The sequence below is a fragment of the Schistocerca cancellata genome, unplaced genomic scaffold (assembly GCF_023864275.1).
Source record: "Schistocerca cancellata isolate TAMUIC-IGC-003103 unplaced genomic scaffold, iqSchCanc2.1 HiC_scaffold_1109, whole genome shotgun sequence".
In the NCBI taxonomy this organism is placed as follows: domain Eukaryota; kingdom Metazoa; phylum Arthropoda; class Insecta; order Orthoptera; family Acrididae; genus Schistocerca; species Schistocerca cancellata.
Window position 1 is genome coordinate 1129848 of NW_026047108.1, and position 11285 is coordinate 1141132.

At 47.8% G+C, this 11285-nt stretch overlaps 22 non-coding genes across 22 annotated transcripts; all 22 read right to left on the reverse strand.

The window, feature by feature from the left end:
* Positions 1-276: 276 nt before the first annotated feature.
* Trnar-ucg (transfer RNA arginine (anticodon UCG)) lies at positions 277-349 on the reverse strand. Its single transcript has one exon. It is a non-coding gene; the product is annotated as a tRNA-Arg (tRNA).
* A 563-nt stretch (positions 350-912) lies between these two features.
* Positions 913-984, reverse strand: Trnat-agu (transfer RNA threonine (anticodon AGU)). Its single transcript has one exon. It is a non-coding gene; the product is annotated as a tRNA-Thr (tRNA).
* Positions 985-1305: 321 nt separating this feature from the next.
* Trnak-cuu (transfer RNA lysine (anticodon CUU)) lies at positions 1306-1378 on the reverse strand. The gene has a single exon. It is a non-coding gene; the product is annotated as a tRNA-Lys (tRNA).
* A 440-nt stretch (positions 1379-1818) lies between these two features.
* Positions 1819-1891, reverse strand: Trnar-ucg (transfer RNA arginine (anticodon UCG)). The gene has a single exon. It is a non-coding gene; the product is annotated as a tRNA-Arg (tRNA).
* A 560-nt stretch (positions 1892-2451) lies between these two features.
* Positions 2452-2523, reverse strand: Trnat-agu (transfer RNA threonine (anticodon AGU)). Its single transcript has one exon. It is a non-coding gene; the product is annotated as a tRNA-Thr (tRNA).
* A 321-nt stretch (positions 2524-2844) lies between these two features.
* Positions 2845-2917, reverse strand: Trnak-cuu (transfer RNA lysine (anticodon CUU)). The gene has a single exon. It is a non-coding gene; the product is annotated as a tRNA-Lys (tRNA).
* A 440-nt stretch (positions 2918-3357) lies between these two features.
* On the reverse strand, positions 3358-3430 carry Trnar-ucg (transfer RNA arginine (anticodon UCG)). The gene has a single exon. It is a non-coding gene; the product is annotated as a tRNA-Arg (tRNA).
* A 569-nt stretch (positions 3431-3999) lies between these two features.
* On the reverse strand, positions 4000-4071 carry Trnat-agu (transfer RNA threonine (anticodon AGU)). The gene has a single exon. It is a non-coding gene; the product is annotated as a tRNA-Thr (tRNA).
* A 321-nt stretch (positions 4072-4392) lies between these two features.
* On the reverse strand, positions 4393-4465 carry Trnak-cuu (transfer RNA lysine (anticodon CUU)). Its single transcript has one exon. It is a non-coding gene; the product is annotated as a tRNA-Lys (tRNA).
* A 440-nt stretch (positions 4466-4905) lies between these two features.
* Trnar-ucg (transfer RNA arginine (anticodon UCG)) lies at positions 4906-4978 on the reverse strand. Its single transcript has one exon. It is a non-coding gene; the product is annotated as a tRNA-Arg (tRNA).
* A 560-nt stretch (positions 4979-5538) lies between these two features.
* On the reverse strand, positions 5539-5610 carry Trnat-agu (transfer RNA threonine (anticodon AGU)). Its single transcript has one exon. It is a non-coding gene; the product is annotated as a tRNA-Thr (tRNA).
* Positions 5611-5931: 321 nt separating this feature from the next.
* Positions 5932-6004, reverse strand: Trnak-cuu (transfer RNA lysine (anticodon CUU)). Its single transcript has one exon. It is a non-coding gene; the product is annotated as a tRNA-Lys (tRNA).
* A 440-nt stretch (positions 6005-6444) lies between these two features.
* On the reverse strand, positions 6445-6517 carry Trnar-ucg (transfer RNA arginine (anticodon UCG)). Its single transcript has one exon. It is a non-coding gene; the product is annotated as a tRNA-Arg (tRNA).
* Positions 6518-7077: 560 nt separating this feature from the next.
* Positions 7078-7149, reverse strand: Trnat-agu (transfer RNA threonine (anticodon AGU)). The gene has a single exon. It is a non-coding gene; the product is annotated as a tRNA-Thr (tRNA).
* A 321-nt stretch (positions 7150-7470) lies between these two features.
* On the reverse strand, positions 7471-7543 carry Trnak-cuu (transfer RNA lysine (anticodon CUU)). The gene has a single exon. It is a non-coding gene; the product is annotated as a tRNA-Lys (tRNA).
* Positions 7544-7983: 440 nt separating this feature from the next.
* On the reverse strand, positions 7984-8056 carry Trnar-ucg (transfer RNA arginine (anticodon UCG)). Its single transcript has one exon. It is a non-coding gene; the product is annotated as a tRNA-Arg (tRNA).
* A 560-nt stretch (positions 8057-8616) lies between these two features.
* On the reverse strand, positions 8617-8688 carry Trnat-agu (transfer RNA threonine (anticodon AGU)). The gene has a single exon. It is a non-coding gene; the product is annotated as a tRNA-Thr (tRNA).
* Positions 8689-9009: 321 nt separating this feature from the next.
* Positions 9010-9082, reverse strand: Trnak-cuu (transfer RNA lysine (anticodon CUU)). Its single transcript has one exon. It is a non-coding gene; the product is annotated as a tRNA-Lys (tRNA).
* A 440-nt stretch (positions 9083-9522) lies between these two features.
* Trnar-ucg (transfer RNA arginine (anticodon UCG)) lies at positions 9523-9595 on the reverse strand. Its single transcript has one exon. It is a non-coding gene; the product is annotated as a tRNA-Arg (tRNA).
* A 548-nt stretch (positions 9596-10143) lies between these two features.
* Trnat-agu (transfer RNA threonine (anticodon AGU)) lies at positions 10144-10215 on the reverse strand. The gene has a single exon. It is a non-coding gene; the product is annotated as a tRNA-Thr (tRNA).
* A 321-nt stretch (positions 10216-10536) lies between these two features.
* Trnak-cuu (transfer RNA lysine (anticodon CUU)) lies at positions 10537-10609 on the reverse strand. Its single transcript has one exon. It is a non-coding gene; the product is annotated as a tRNA-Lys (tRNA).
* Positions 10610-11049: 440 nt separating this feature from the next.
* On the reverse strand, positions 11050-11122 carry Trnar-ucg (transfer RNA arginine (anticodon UCG)). Its single transcript has one exon. It is a non-coding gene; the product is annotated as a tRNA-Arg (tRNA).
* Between the last annotated feature and the right edge of the window lie 163 nt (positions 11123-11285).

An 11285-nucleotide genomic window follows, 5' to 3' on the forward strand; every position in this document is an offset into this window, starting at 1 on the left:
GCTATCAGCACCATTATTCAACACACATGCTCGACAGTGCGCAGACGCCTGTGGCGTAGCCCTTGGCTCCTGAATCAGATGCAGTAGTTCCAACAAAAACTCTCCTGAACGGCACTGTGCCGAAAACTTCGCTACAGATCACCCTTGTCTTGCTTGTGCTTCTGGTAGACGCCGGTTTTGCAGCCAGGAAGCGGACAGCAGCAACTTCCAACTAGTTTTAGAGTACTCAAACAACACAGTAAAACAGCATGCATCTTTTGCAGAACAGGAAAAACTCGACCGTGACAGGATTCGAACCTGCAATCTTCGGATCCGAAGTCCGACGCCTTATCCATTAGGCCACACGGTCACTGGTGCAGTATACTTCTCCACACACACTTCATTTTCGCCATTTGTACACTTGGCAGAATGAATTTCCCATCTTTGACGCAGTTCTCCATCTCAAATTTCAGTACTAAAAGTACGACGCTACTTCTTGCTGTGTCCCATCGCAAGTTACATTCAAGCCCTTATGACGCTGATCAAACAAGAGGTGGCAAATCAGCTTCAATCGCTTAGTGCCATCTCAGTCGCTTGCAGAAGGTACCTCACCCTATGTGATACAATGGCGAGTTGTCGCTATTACCAAAGCGGCGGCGGCGGCGCCGACGACGACGACGACGACGACGACGACGACAATCGCGAGGGTCTTTATCAGGGGTAGAAAATACATCACAAGAACTAAGTATTTCACGTCGGCATTCTCCGGAGACTGCCAAAAGCTGCAGATTCTGGTGCCCACTTTAATAGCACCATTCACACTATTCATTTGCGAGAGCATTTCTTAAATACCGCACCCATTCATAATTTTTTTTATCCTTGACCGCTTTTTTCGAAAGGGCCACGGTGGGAGGGGCTGTTACAAAATTCATTTGCCTCCTGTGAGGATCGAACTCACGACCTCTGGTTTACTAGACCAGCGCTCTGCCACTGAGCTAAGGAGGCGCCTCCTAGCGCCCTTCTCGGGTACTTTGTTCTTACAGAGTAGTGAATCGGAGCCCTTCAGCTCGAAACGCACCGCATGAGCGACCATTATTTGCATTTAGTTAGCACAGCTGCTGCTTTCCTACACATCTCACACTATATCGATGTACAACTAAAATTCCAAAACAACACATTTATTTCATTTCAGAGTCACTTTCAGCTTCAAATACCGTTCCTCTGATATTCATACGAAGCTAGGCATCGTCGTAACCCGTTACGTTCATTACGCAAGGCTCACGAGAGGGGCGCATGTTGGATCCGCGTAGACACAAAATTTTGCGCCGCCCAGCGTGGGGCTCGAACCCACGACCCTGAGATTAAGAGTCTCATGCTCTACCGACTGAGCTAGCCGGGCTGCACGCAACGCGTTACGAGCCATACGATACTGATTTGACCTGCGACCATCTATTGAAGATTCTTTTGACTACAACTTATTTCCTGCTGCCACAAATCAGCTACAATCCTATTCAATGAAAAATTGTCTGCGAAAGGCATCAAATCTGCTTGAAATGATACGTGGCTATCAGCACCATTATTCAACACACATGCTCGACAGTGCGCAGACGCCTGTGGCGTAGCCCTTGGCTCCTGAATCAGATGCAGTAGTTCCAACAAAAACTCTCCTGAACGGCACTGTGCCGAAAACTTCGCTACAGATCACCCTTGTCTTGCTTGTGCTTCTGGTAGACGCCGGTTTTGCAGCCAGGAAGCGGACAGCAGCAACTTCCAACTAGTTTTAGAGTACTCAAACAACACAGTAAAACAGCATGCATCTTTTGCAGAACAGGAAAAACTCGACCGTGACAGGATTCGAACCTGCAATCTTCGGATCCGAAGTCCGACGCCTTATCCATTAGGCCACACGGTCACTGGTGCAGTATACTTCTCCACACACACTTCATTTTCGCCATTTGTACACTTGGCAGAATGAATTTCCCATCTTTGACGCAGTTCTCCATCTCAAATTTCAGTACTAAAAGTACGACGCTACTTCTTGCTGTGTCCCATCGCAAGTTACATTCAAGCCCTTATGACGCTGATCAAACAAGAGGTGGCAAATCAGCTTCAATCGCTTAGTGCCATCTCAGTCGCTTGCAGAAGGTACCTCACCCTATGTGATACAATGGCGAGTTGTCGCTATTACCAAAGCGGCGGCGGCGGCGCCGACGACGACGACGACGACGACGACGACAATCGCGAGGGTCTTTATCAGGGGTAGAAAATACATCACAAGAACTAAGTATTTCACGTCGGCATTCTCCGGAGACTGCCAAAAGCTGCAGATTCTGGTGCCCACTTTAATAGCACCATTCACACTATTCATTTGCGAGAGCATTTCTTAAATACCGCACCCATTCATAATTTTTTTTATCCTTGACCGCTTTTTTCGAAAGGGCCACGGTGGGAGGGGCTGTTACAAAATTCATTTGCCTCCTGTGAGGATCGAACTCACGACCTCTGGTTTACTAGACCAGCGCTCTGCCACTGAGCTAAGGAGGCGCCTCCTAGCGCCCTTCTCGGGTACTTTGTTCTTACAGAGTAGTGAATCGGAGCCCTTCAGCTCGAAACGCACCGCATGAGCGACCATTATTTGCATTTAGTTAGCACAGCTGCTGCTTTCCTACACATCTCACACTATATCGATGTACAACTAAAATTCCAAAACAACACATTTATTTCATTTCAGAGTCACTTTCAGCTTCAAATACCGTTCCTCTGATATTCATACGAAGCTAGGCATCGTCGTAACCCGTTACGTTCATTACGCAAGGCTCACGAGAGGGGCGCATGTTGGATCCGCGTAGACACAAAATTTTGCGCCGCCCAGCGTGGGGCTCGAACCCACGACCCTGAGATTAAGAGTCTCATGCTCTACCGACTGAGCTAGCCGGGCTGCACGCAACGCGTTACGAGCCATACGATACTGATTTGACCTGCGACCATCTATTGAAGATTCTTTTGACTACAACTTATTTCCTGCTGCCACAAATCAGCTACAATCCTATTCAATGAAAAATTGTCTGCGAAAGGCATCAAATCTGCTTGAAATGATACGTGGCTATCAGCACCATTATTCAACACACATGCTCGACAGTGCGCAGACGCCTGTGGCGTAGCCCTTGGCTCCTGAATCAGATGCAGTAGTTCCAACAAAAACTCTCCTGAACGGCACTGTGCCGAAAACTTCGCTACAGATCACCCTTGTCTTGCTTGTGCTTCTGGTAGACGCCGGTTTTGCAGCCAGGAAGCGGACAGCAGCAACTTCCAACTAGTTTTAGAGTACTCAAACAACACAGTAAAACAGCATGCATCTTTTGCAGAACAGGAAAAACTCGACCGTGACAGGATTCGAACCTGCAATCTTCGGATCCGAAGTCCGACGCCTTATCCATTAGGCCACACGGTCACTGGTGCAGTATACTTCTCCACACACACTTCATTTTCGCCATTTGTACACTTGGCAGAATGAATTTCCCATCTTTGACGCAGTTCTCCATCTCAAATTTCAGTACTAAAAGTACGACGCTACTTCTTGCTGTGTCCCATCGCAAGTTACATTCAAGCCCTTATGACGCTGATCAAACAAGAGGTGGCAAATCAGCTTCAATCGCTTAGTGCCATCTCAGTCGCTTGCAGAAGGTACCTCACCCTATGTGATACAATGGCGAGTTGTCGCTATTACCAAAGCGGCGGCGGCGGCGCCGACGACGACGACGACGACGACGACGACGACGACGACAATCGCGAGGGTCTTTATCAGGGGTAGAAAATACATCACAAGAACTAAGTATTTCACGTCGGCATTCTCCGGAGACTGCCAAAAGCTGCAGATTCTGGTGCCCACTTTAATAGCACCATTCACACTATTCATTTGCGAGAGCATTTCTTAAATACCGCACCCATTCATAATTTTTTTTATCCTTGACCGCTTTTTTCGAAAGGGCCACGGTGGGAGGGGCTGTTACAAAATTCATTTGCCTCCTGTGAGGATCGAACTCACGACCTCTGGTTTACTAGACCAGCGCTCTGCCACTGAGCTAAGGAGGCGCCTCCTAGCGCCCTTCTCGGGTACTTTGTTCTTACAGAGTAGTGAATCGGAGCCCTTCAGCTCGAAACGCACCGCATGAGCGACCATTATTTGCATTTAGTTAGCACAGCTGCTGCTTTCCTACACATCTCACACTATATCGATGTACAACTAAAATTCCAAAACAACACATTTATTTCATTTCAGAGTCACTTTCAGCTTCAAATACCGTTCCTCTGATATTCATACGAAGCTAGGCATCGTCGTAACCCGTTACGTTCATTACGCAAGGCTCACGAGAGGGGCGCATGTTGGATCCGCGTAGACACAAAATTTTGCGCCGCCCAGCGTGGGGCTCGAACCCACGACCCTGAGATTAAGAGTCTCATGCTCTACCGACTGAGCTAGCCGGGCTGCACGCAACGCGTTACGAGCCATACAATACTGATTTGACCTGCGACCATCTATTGAAGATTCTTTTGACTACAACTTATTTCCTGCTGCCACAAATCAGCTACAATCCTATTCAATGAAAAATTGTCTCCGAAAGGCATCAAATCTGCTTGAAATGATACGTGGCTATCAGCACCATTATTCAACACACATGCTCGACAGTGCGCAGACGCCTGTGGCGTAGCCCTTGGCTCCTGAATCAGATGCAGTAGTTCCAACAAAAACTCTCCTGAACGGCACTGTGCCGAAAACTTCGCTACAGATCACCCTTGTCTTGCTTGTGCTTCTGGTAGACGCCGGTTTTGCAGCCAGGAAGCGGACAGCAGCAACTTCCAACTAGTTTTAGAGTACTCAAACAACACAGTAAAACAGCATGCATCTTTTGCAGAACAGGAAAAACTCGACCGTGACAGGATTCGAACCTGCAATCTTCGGATCCGAAGTCCGACGCCTTATCCATTAGGCCACACGGTCACTGGTGCAGTATACTTCTCCACACACACTTCATTTTCGCCATTTGTACACTTGGCAGAATGAATTTCCCATCTTTGACGCAGTTCTCCATCTCAAATTTCAGTACTAAAAGTACGACGCTACTTCTTGCTGTGTCCCATCGCAAGTTACATTCAAGCCCTTATGACGCTGATCAAACAAGAGGTGGCAAATCAGCTTCAATCGCTTAGTGCCATCTCAGTCGCTTGCAGAAGGTACCTCACCCTATGTGATACAATGGCGAGTTGTCGCTATTACCAAAGCGGCGGCGGCGGCGCCGACGACGACGACGACGACGACGACGACAATCGCGAGGGTCTTTATCAGGGGTAGAAAATACATCACAAGAACTAAGTATTTCACGTCGGCATTCTCCGGAGACTGCCAAAAGCTGCAGATTCTGGTGCCCACTTTAATAGCACCATTCACACTATTCATTTGCGAGAGCATTTCTTAAATACCGCACCCATTCATAATTTTTTTTATCCTTGACCGCTTTTTTCGAAAGGGCCACGGTGGGAGGGGCTGTTACAAAATTCATTTGCCTCCTGTGAGGATCGAACTCACGACCTCTGGTTTACTAGACCAGCGCTCTGCCACTGAGCTAAGGAGGCGCCTCCTAGCGCCCTTCTCGGGTACTTTGTTCTTACAGAGTAGTGAATCGGAGCCCTTCAGCTCGAAACGCACCGCATGAGCGACCATTATTTGCATTTAGTTAGCACAGCTGCTGCTTTCCTACACATCTCACACTATATCGATGTACAACTAAAATTCCAAAACAACACATTTATTTCATTTCAGAGTCACTTTCAGCTTCAAATACCGTTCCTCTGATATTCATACGAAGCTAGGCATCGTCGTAACCCGTTACGTTCATTACGCAAGGCTCACGAGAGGGGCGCATGTTGGATCCGCGTAGACACAAAATTTTGCGCCGCCCAGCGTGGGGCTCGAACCCACGACCCTGAGATTAAGAGTCTCATGCTCTACCGACTGAGCTAGCCGGGCTGCACGCAACGCGTTACGAGCCATACAATACTGATTTGACCTGCGACCATCTATTGAAGATTCTTTTGACTACAACTTATTTCCTGCTGCCACAAATCAGCTACAATCCTATTCAATGAAAAATTGTCTGCGAAAGGCATCAAATCTGCTTGAAATGATACGTGGCTATCAGCACCATTATTCAACACACATGCTCGACAGTGCGCAGACGCCTGTGGCGTAGCCCTTGGCTCCTGAATCAGATGCAGTAGTTCCAACAAAAACTCTCCTGAACGGCACTGTGCCGAAAACTTCGCTACAGATCACCCTTGTCTTGCTTGTGCTTCTGGTAGACGCCGGTTTTGCAGCCAGGAAGCGGACAGCAGCAACTTCCAACTAGTTTTAGAGTACTCAAACAACACAGTAAAACAGCATGCATCTTTTGCAGAACAGGAAAAACTCGACCGTGACAGGATTCGAACCTGCAATCTTCGGATCCGAAGTCCGACGCCTTATCCATTAGGCCACACGGTCACTGGTGCAGTATACTTCTCCACACACACTTCATTTTCGCCATTTGTACACTTGGCAGAATGAATTTCCCATCTTTGACGCAGTTCTCCATCTCAAATTTCAGTACTAAAAGTACGACGCTACTTCTTGCTGTGTCCCATCGCAAGTTACATTCAAGCCCTTATGACGCTGATCAAACAAGAGGTGGCAAATCAGCTTCAATCGCTTAGTGCCATCTCAGTCGCTTGCAGAAGGTACCTCACCCTATGTGATACAATGGCGAGTTGTCGCTATTACCAAAGCGGCGGCGGCGGCGCCGACGACGACGACGACGACGACGACGACAATCGCGAGGGTCTTTATCAGGGGTAGAAAATACATCACAAGAACTAAGTATTTCACGTCGGCATTCTCCGGAGACTGCCAAAAGCTGCAGATTCTGGTGCCCACTTTAATAGCACCATTCACACTATTCATTTGCGAGAGCATTTCTTAAATACCGCACCCATTCATAATTTTTTTTATCCTTGACCGCTTTTTTCGAAAGGGCCACGGTGGGAGGGGCTGTTACAAAATTCATTTGCCTCCTGTGAGGATCGAACTCACGACCTCTGGTTTACTAGACCAGCGCTCTGCCACTGAGCTAAGGAGGCGCCTCCTAGCGCCCTTCTCGGGTACTTTGTTCTTACAGAGTAGTGAATCGGAGCCCTTCAGCTCGAAACGCACCGCATGAGCGACCATTATTTGCATTTAGTTAGCACAGCTGCTGCTTTCCTACACATCTCACACTATATCGATGTACAACTAAAATTCCAAAACAACACATTTATTTCATTTCAGAGTCACTTTCAGCTTCAAATACCGTTCCTCTGATATTCATACGAAGCTAGGCATCGTCGTAACCCGTTACGTTCATTACGCAAGGCTCACGAGAGGGGCGCATGTTGGATCCGCGTAGACACAAAATTTTGCGCCGCCCAGCGTGGGGCTCGAACCCACGACCCTGAGATTAAGAGTCTCATGCTCTACCGACTGAGCTAGCCGGGCTGCACGCAACGCGTTACGAGCCATACAATACTGATTTGACCTGCGACCATCTATTGAAGATTCTTTTGACTACAACTTATTTCCTGCTGCCACAAATCAGCTACAATCCTATTCAATGAAAAATTGTCTGCGAAAGGCATCAAATCTGCTTGAAATGATACGTGGCTATCAGCACCATTATTCAACACACATGCTCGACAGTGCGCAGACGCCTGTGGCGTAGCCCTTGGCTCCTGAATCAGATGCAGTAGTTCCAACAAAAACTCTCCTGAACGGCACTGTGCCGAAAACTTCGCTACAGATCACCCTTGTCTTGCTTGTGCTTCTGGTAGACGCCGGTTTTGCAGCCAGGAAGCGGACAGCAGCAACTTCCAACTAGTTTTAGAGTACTCAAACAACACAGTAAAACAGCATGCATCTTTTGCAGAACAGGAAAAACTCGACCGTGACAGGATTCGAACCTGCAATCTTCGGATCCGAAGTCCGACGCCTTATCCATTAGGCCACACGGTCACTGGTGCAGTATACTTCTCCACACACACTTCATTTTCGCCATTTGTACACTTGGCAGAATGAATTTCCCATCTTTGACGCAGTTCTCCATCTCAAATTTCAGTACTAAAAGTACGACGCTACTTCTTGCTGTGTCCCATCGCAAGTTACATTCAAGCCCTTATGACGCTGATCAAACAAGAGGTGGCAAATCAGCTTCAATCGCTTAGTGCCATCTCAGTCGCTTGCAGAAGGTACCTCACCCTATGTGATACAATGGCGAGTTGTCGCTATTACCAAAGCGGCGGCGGCGGCGCCGACGACGACGACGACGACGACGACGACAATCGCGAGGGTCTTTATCAGGGGTAGAAAATACATCACAAGAACTAAGTATTTCACGTCGGCATTCTCCGGAGACTGCCAAAAGCTGCAGATTCTGGTGCCCACTTTAATAGCACCATTCACACTATTCATTTGCGAGAGCATTTCTTAAATACCGCACCCATTCATAATTTTTTTTATCCTTGACCGCTTTTTTCGAAAGGGCCACGGTGGGAGGGGCTGTTACAAAATTCATTTGCCTCCTGTGAGGATCGAACTCACGACCTCTGGTTTACTAGACCAGCGCTCTGCCACTGAGCTAAGGAGGCGCCTCCTAGCGCCCTTCTCGGGTACTTTGTTCTTACAGAGTAGTGAATCGGAGCCCTTCAGCTCGAAACGCACCGCATGAGCGACCATTATTTGCATTTAGTTAGCACAGCTGCTGCTTTCCTACACATCTCACACTATATCGATGTACAACTAAAATTCCAAAACAACACATTTATTTCATTTCAGAGTCACTTTCAGCTTCAAATACCGTTCCTCTGATATTCATACGAAGCTAGGCATCGTCGTAACCCGTTACGTTCATTACGCAAGGCTCACGAGAGGGGCGCATGTTGGATCCGCGTAGACACAAAATTTTGCGCCGCCCAGCGTGGGGCTCGAACCCACGACCCTGAGATTAAGAGTCTCATGCTCTACCGACTGAGCTAGCCGGGCTGCACGCAACGCGTTACGAGCCATACAATACTGATTTGACCTGCGACCATCTATTGAAGATTCTTTTGACTACAACTTATTTCCTGCTGCCACAAATCAGCTACAATCCTATTCAATGAAAAATTGTCTGCGAAAGGCATCAAATCTGCTTGAAATGATACGTGGCTATCAGCACCATTATTCAACACACATGCTCGACAGTGCGCAGACGCCTGTGGCGTAGCCCTTGGCTCCTGAATCAGATGCAGTAGTTCCAACAAAAACTCTCCTGAACGGCACTGTGCCGAAAACTTCGCTACAGATCACCCTTGTCTTGCTTGTGCTTCTGGTAGACGCCGGTTTTGCAGCCAGGAAGCGGACAGCAGCAACTTCCAACTAGTTTTAGAGTACTCAAACAACACAGTAAAACAGCATGCATCTTTTGCAGAACAGGAAAAACTCGACCGTGACAGGATTCGAACCTGCAATCTTCGGATCCGAAGTCCGACGCCTTATCCATTAGGCCACACGGTCACTGGTGCAGTATACTTCTCCACACACACTTCATTTTCGCCATTTGTACACTTGGCAGAATGAATTTCCCATCTTTGACGCAGTTCTCCATCTCAAATTTCAGTACTAAAAGTACGACGCTACTTCTTGCTGTGTCCCATCGCAAGTTACATTCAAGCCCTTATGACGCTGATCAAACAAGAGGTGGCAAATCAGCTTCAATCGCTTAGTGCCATCTCAGTCGCTTGCAGAAGGTACCTCACCCTATGTGATACAATGGCGAGTTGTCGCTATTACCAAAGCGGCGGCGGCGGCGCCGACGACGACGACGACAATCGCGAGGGTCTTTATCAGGGGTAGAAAATACATCACAAGAACTAAGTATTTCACGTCGGCATTCTCCGGAGACTGCCAAAAGCTGCAGATTCTGGTGCCCACTTTAATAGCACCATTCACACTATTCATTTGCGAGAGCATTTCTTAAATACCGCACCCATTCATAATTTTTTTTATCCTTGACCGCTTTTTTCGAAAGGGCCACGGTGGGAGGGGCTGTTACAAAATTCATTTGCCTCCTGTGAGGATCGAACTCACGACCTCTGGTTTACTAGACCAGCGCTCTGCCACTGAGCTAAGGAGGCGCCTCCTAGCGCCCTTCTCGGGTACTTTGTTCTTACAGAGTAGTGAATCGGAGCCCTTCAGCTCGAAACGCACCGCATGAGCGACCATTATTTGCATTTAGTTAGCACAGCTGCTGCTTTCCTACACATCTCACACTATATCGATGTACAACTAAAATTCCAAAACAACACATTTATTTCATTTCAGAGTCACTTTCAGCTTCAAATACCGTTCCTCTGATATTCATACGAAGCTAGGCATCGTCGTAACCCGTTACGTTCATTACGCAAGGCTCACGAGAGGGGCGCATGTTGGATCCGCGTAGACACAAAATTTTGCGCCGCCCAGCGTGGGGCTCGAACCCACGACCCTGAGATTAAGAGTCTCATGCTCTACCGACTGAGCTAGCCGGGCTGCACGCAACGCGTTACGAGCCATACAATACTGATTTGACCTGCGACCATCTATTGAAGATTCTTTTGACTACAACTTATTTCCTGCTGCCACAAATCAGCTACAATCCTATTCAATGAAAAATTGTCTGCGAAAGGCATCAAATCTGCTTGAAATGATACGTGGCTATCAGCACCATTATTCAACACACATGCTCGACAGTGCGCAGACGCCTGTGGCGTAGCCCTTGGCTCCTGAATCAGATGCAGTAGTTCCAACAAAAACTCTCCTGAACGGCACTGTGCCGAAAACTTCGCTACAGATCACCCTTGTCTTGCTTGTGCTTCTGGTAGACGCCGGTTTTGCAGCCAGGAAGCGGACAGCAGCAACTTCCAACTAGTTTTAGAGTACTCAAACAACACAGTAAAACAGCATGCATCTTTTGCAGAACAGGAAAAACTCGACCGTGACAGGATTCGAACCTGCAATCTTCGGATCCGAAGTCCGACGCCTTATCCATTAGGCCACACGGTCACTGGTGCAGTATACTTCTCCACACACACTTCATTTTCGCCATTTGTACACTTGGCAGAATGAATTTCCCATCTTTGACGCAGTTCTCCATCTCAAATTTCAGTACTAAAAGTACGACGCTACTTCTTGCTGTGTCCCATCGCAAGTTACATTCAAGCCCTTA